Source organism: Protobothrops mucrosquamatus, unplaced genomic scaffold, assembly GCF_001527695.2.
Source record: "Protobothrops mucrosquamatus isolate PMUCROS unplaced genomic scaffold, P.Mucros_1.0 scaffold_42, whole genome shotgun sequence".
NCBI classification, from domain to species: domain Eukaryota; kingdom Metazoa; phylum Chordata; class Lepidosauria; order Squamata; family Viperidae; genus Protobothrops; species Protobothrops mucrosquamatus.
Genome location: NW_015386118.1, coordinates 11,599 through 17,348, shown reverse-complemented (window position 1 = coordinate 17,348; position 5,750 = coordinate 11,599). Strand labels below are relative to the sequence as shown.

At 47.9% G+C, this 5,750-nt stretch overlaps 1 pseudogene; it reads left to right on the top strand.

The window, feature by feature from the left end:
• The window catches only part of LOC107283028, a 25,422-nt pseudogene that overhangs the window by 8,489 nt on the left and 11,183 nt on the right, over positions 1-5,750 (top strand).

Below are 5,750 nucleotides of genomic sequence, written 5' to 3'. Positions count from 1 at the left end.
GCTGGGTGACTTTGGCCCAATCACCAGGAGACTGGGAGTTCTAGTCCCGCCTTTGGCTGGAAAGACAGCTGGGTGACTTTGGCCCAATCACCAGGAGACTGGGAGTTCTAGTTCCACTTTAGGTATGAAAGGCAGCGTGCCTGGCTGAGGAATTCTGGGAGTTGAAGTCCACAACTCATAAAAGGGCCAAGTTGGAAGACCCCTGCATTATAACGTTTGAATGGTCACTAAACAAACTCTGGTTAAGTTGAGGATTCCCTCTTGGGGAATCTCTCCGTTGCCTCGAGTTATTTATAAAGTAATAAAGGCGGGATAGAAATATCTAAGGAATAAAATAATAAACGGCGCCCCCAGCAACTCACCTAGAACAAGGACAGACTCCCCTCGAGCTGGATTGGCAGAGATGCTTAAATGAATTCTGTTCTCAGCACAGGGTTGGGCTAGATGACCTCAGAGACCTTTCCAACTCATATATTCCTCCCCCCCCCCAATTTTCAGGTCACAGGGTTGGACTAGATGACCTCAGAGACCTTTCCAACTCATATATTCCCCCCCCCCCTATTCTCAGGTCACAGTAGATGCTTGTTAAGAGTAATGATGTCGTTAATGTAATTATTTTTTCTTGGAGAAAATAATATATAATTACAGCGAGGGGCTAAAAGTGACCTCTGGGTGCCCCCCCCTCAGGGCCTTTGAGATTTGGCTTATTAAGGAGGTGGGACCAATTTGGAAAGCGCGCAGGGATTGGAAAGGTTAATGAGAGTTTTTGGACAAGGCAGCTGATGGGAACGCAGTGTTCCCATGGGACTGGGCCAAAAACGTTGACTTCTCCTGGCGTGCGAATGCAATGAGACGTTCATGCTTCTTCCAGGAGAAATGGCAGATTCAGAATTAGAGGGGTGGGTTTCCTCGTCGCTCCTGGGGAACAGGATGGGCAGAACACAAGGGGGCAACACAACTTAAGTTTCAATAGAAGAAAATAGCTGTAGCCCAGGGTTCAACTGTGGGGTCCTTGGTGCTCTCTGAGCTTGATGGTTTTCTTGCAGACGTTTCACTACCCAACTAGGGAACGTCATCAGTGCTAGAAGGGAGTGGAGTTGTTGGCAGAGGAGAAGGAGGAGGAAGAAGACTTTGGGGTCCTTGGTGCTCTCTTAGCTTGGTGGTTTTTTGCAGACATTTCATGACCCAACTAGGAAACATCTTCAGTGCTGGGAGGGGGAATGGAGGAGGAGGAGGAGGACTGTGGGGTCCTTGGTGCTCTCTGAGCTGGGTGGTTTTCTTGCAGACGTTTCACTACCCAACTGGATAACGTCATCAGTGCTAGAAGGGAGGGAAGGATTTGCAGGGGGGAGGAGGAGGAGGAGGAGGAGGAGGAGGAGGAGGAGGAGGAAGACTGTGGGGTCCTTGGTGCTCTCTGAACTTGGTGGTTTTTTGCAGACGTTTTGTTACCCAACTAGGTAACACCATCAGTGTTAGAAGGGAGTGGAGGAGGAGGAGGAGGAGGAGGATTGTGGGGTCCTTAGTATGAGCTTGGTGGTTTTTTACAGACATTTCATGACCCAACTAGGTAACATCTTCAATGCTGGGAGGGGGGAATGGAGGTGGAGGAGAACTACTTCTTCTTGAGATCCTTGGTGGTCTCTGAGCTTGATTATTTTCTTGGAGACGTTTCGTGACCCAACTAGGTAACGTCATCAGTGCTACGAGGGAGTGGGGTCTGCAGAGTGGAGTAGAAGGGATGGAGGAGGAAGAAGGTCCGTGGGGTCCTGGGTGCTCTCTGAGCTTGGTGCCTTTCTGGCAGACGTTTCTTGACCCAACAAGGTCACCTTCTCAAGGCGAGTGGCCAACTCCACACTCCTTGGTACGGGTAACGTTACCTAGTTGGGCCGTGAAACGTCTGCAAGAAAGCTCAACAAGCACCAAGGATGCCACCAAACCAGGTTTACCACCCCGTGGAGATCTGACCCTGTCAGCTGCAGACGTGCGTCAAGATGGGGGCCCCAAAATCACGTCGTGGGTCTTGTGCTGGCCAAAGGACCCCCCACACACACACACACTTCCTCCCTCCCCCCAGGAACCAACGAATTCAGGCTCCGTTCCAGCTTCTCCTTTCCCAGAAAAGATCCAGGAAAGCTTGCCAGAAACTGCCACTCTAGCTTATTAGGGCCCTTCAAGAAGGACAAGTGGATTATACAACATTCTTAATTAACTGAAGATTAATGAGCTGGAGACTTGAGTGCCAGGGAGGGGGGTGGAAACGGGTGGTGGGGGTTGCTGGGCGCTGTTTATACCAGGCTTCTAATCCGTTGAGTTAAAAGCCAAGGTGATCTGAGCGCAGGAATGGGGAGCTGTTTCCCTAAGTCAGGGGTGGGCAACCTGGGCTCTTTTATGACTGGTGGACTTCAACTCCCAGAATTCCTCAGCCAGCCGTGCTGAGGGAAAAGGGAGAGGTTTCCAAGCTGAGCCAGGCTGGCTCAGGGATTCTGGGAGTTGAAGTCCATGAGTCATGAGGGGGCCAAAGTTCCCCCATGCTGGCTCAGGAATTCTGGGAGTTGAAGTCCACCAGTCATGAGGGGGCCATAGTTCCCCCATGCTGGCTCAGGAATTCTGGGAGTTGAAGTCCACGAGTCATGAGGGGGACATAGTTCCCTCATGCTGGCTCAGGAATTCTGGGAGTTGGAGTCCAGAAGTCATCAAGGGAGCCATAGTTCCCTCATGCTGGCTCAGGAATTCTGGGAGTTGAAGTCCACCAGTCATAAAAGAGCCAAGGTTGCCTACCCCTGGCCTAAGTGGAGCTTTACAGATTGTTCCATCCCAACCAAAAGGCCTCGAAAGCAGTTGCTCTCAATCTTGGCAATTTGAAGATGGGTGGACTTCAACTCCCAGAATTCCCCAGCCAGCTTAAAGTTTAAAGTTCCCAAGGTTGGGAGACACTGCTTGAAATCAGGGTTCTCCAAACTTGGCAACTTTTTAAGACTTGTGGACTTCAACTCCCAGGATTCCTCAGCCAGCATGTGTGGTCAATTGTGGTCGTAAATTGAGGACTACCTGTATTTGTAACACTGAATATTTGTAACACTGAAATGGTACAGGGTTTCCTGCCTGAGCAGGGGGTTGGACTAGATGGCCTCCAAGGTCCCTTCCAATATTATTATTATTATTATTATTATTATTATTATTATTATTATTATTATTATTATTAACATCATCATCATCATCATCATCATCATCATCATTATCATCCACATCTGCCTATCCCAGGTCCTTGGAGAGGACTCGATAGGATCCAGTCTGAACATCTGGCTGACAGTGCAATGATTAATAATAATAGCTTTCTTTCCTTGCCAGATAAATTTTTGAATTAGAGAGTTTAACTCTTCAAAGAATTTTTTCTCCAGTTTTTATAGGTATCGTTTGAAATAAAAAATAATATTTTGGGTAAAATATTCATTTTCACCGCAGCAATTCTTCCTAACATCGGCAGTTTGAAGATTCTTCCATTTTTTTCCATATCAAGCTTTATTTGATTTAAGAATTTAATGTAATTATCTTCTTTTATCGTTGAACATCTTGCTGTCAAATATGTTCCCAAATATTTGGCCTTTTTTGACTATTTGCAGTTCTATTCTTTCTGATAATTGCTGTTTTTTGTTTATCTGTAAAACAACAACAACAACAACAACAACAACAATAATAATAATAATAATAATAATAATAATAATAATAATAATAATAATAATAATAATAGTTTCAAGGTGGCTGTCCTAACCACCCAGTCACATTTCCCTGTCACCAATATCATTTTTTTCTTGCAGATCCTGGACGATGGCGGGGACCTGACCCACTGGATCTATAAGAAGTATCCAAACATGTTCAAGAAAATCAAAGGCATAGTAGAAGAGAGCGTGACCGGTGTCCATAGGTAATCTATTGGAGATGGGGCAGCCATTGTCTGCTCCAGATCTTTCTTTGATAGAACCAGGATTGACCCGCAGGAGGTTGAGAGGATGGGAGCTCCTTTCGGCAGCTGCTGGCTTAATGCTAGTTTGATGAGAATCAGAATTTCTCATCTCATCCTCACTTCACCCGCTGAGACAGACAAGGATTATCGCCCATTCCAATCGAACGATAAATGCAAGCCGTTCAGAAGTGGTGGGTGCTCCATCCCTGGAGGTTTTCAAGAAGAGGCTGGACAGCCATTTGTCCGAAAAGGTGTAGGGCAGGGGTCTTCCAACTTGGCCCTTTGATGACTTGTGGACTTCAACTCCCAGAATTCCTCAGCCAGCGTGCCACGCTGGCTGAGGAATTCTGGGAGTTGAAGTCCACAAGTCATCAAAGGGCCAAGTTGGAAGACCCCTGGCTTATATGGTCCATGCTGGCTGAGGAATTCTGGGAGTTGAAGTCCACCAGTCATCAAAGGGCCAAGTTGGAAGACCCCTGGCTTATATGGTCCATGCTGGCTGAGGAATTCTGGGAGTTGAAGTCCACAAGTCACAAAAGGGCCAACTTTGAAAACCCCTGGCTTATATGGTCCATGCTGGCTGAGGAATTCTGGGAGTTGAAGTCCACCAGTCATAAAGGGACAAGTTTGAAGACCCCTGGTATAGGGTCTCCTGCTTAAACGGGGTTGGACTAGAAGACCTCCAGGGTCCCGTCCAACTGTGTTATTCTGTATTCAGTGGAATGGCTTGACTTCAGAAGCGGTGGGTGCTCCATCCCTGGAGGTTTTTAAGAAGAGACTGGACCGCCATTTGTCCGAAATGGCATTGGGTTCTCCCTGCTTGAGCAAGGGGTTGGACTAGAAGACCTCCCAGATCCCTTCCAGCTTCTCTTCTGATGGAATTGAATTGAAGACTTGATAAAGATAATAAGCCTGGGTAGAAAATCAGGCTTAAAAACGGCTTACAGCCCAGAATATCTGTCGCTAAGCGAATTTTGCGCCATTTTACAGCCAGCCTTGTCACCATCGCTAAGCGAATCGCTGAGGTTGTTAGTCACACGGTCGTTAAGCGAATCCGGCTCCCCCCCATTGACTTTGCCTGTCAGGAGGTCGCCAAAGGGGATTGTGTGACCCCCACCGGGACACTGCGACCGTCGTAAATACGAGTCAATTGCCAAGTGTCTGAATTTTGATCCACGTGACCACACAGCGGTCATTAGTCTGGAAAACAGTCATTTGTCCCTTTTTTTCCCCAGTTGTAACTTGAAACCCTCACCACACGTTGTAAGTTGAGGATCACCTGTATTGGCAATACAACTGCTCCTTTGCGGTTAAAAAAAACCCAATTAAATCCATTCTCTGCTTCGAGAGTCGAGGTGCCGGTTGACCGTCAGTGGCCTAAACGGGAGACTCGCCTGGGCCAGCTGTGGACCCTCCCTTCTCCTGATTGTGGCTTTTCAACTTGTTGGCAGGTTGTACCAGCTCTCCAAGGCCGGCAAGCTGTGTGTCCCCGCCATGAACGTCAACGATTCGGTCACCAAGCAGAAGTTCGACAACTTGTACTGCTGCCGAGAGTCCATTCTGGACGGGTAGGTCTCCTGCTGCGGTTGAGGCCTTCGGACGTGGTGGGCGCTCCATCGCTGGAGGCTTTTAGGAAAGGACCGGATGGGCACTTGTCTGGAATGGTATATAGGGTCTCCTGCTTGAGCAGGGGGCTGGACTGGAAGACCTCCCAAGGTCCCTTCCATCTCTATGATTCTATAGGAAGGAAGGAAGGAAGGAAGGAAGGAAGGAAGGAAGGAAGGAAGGA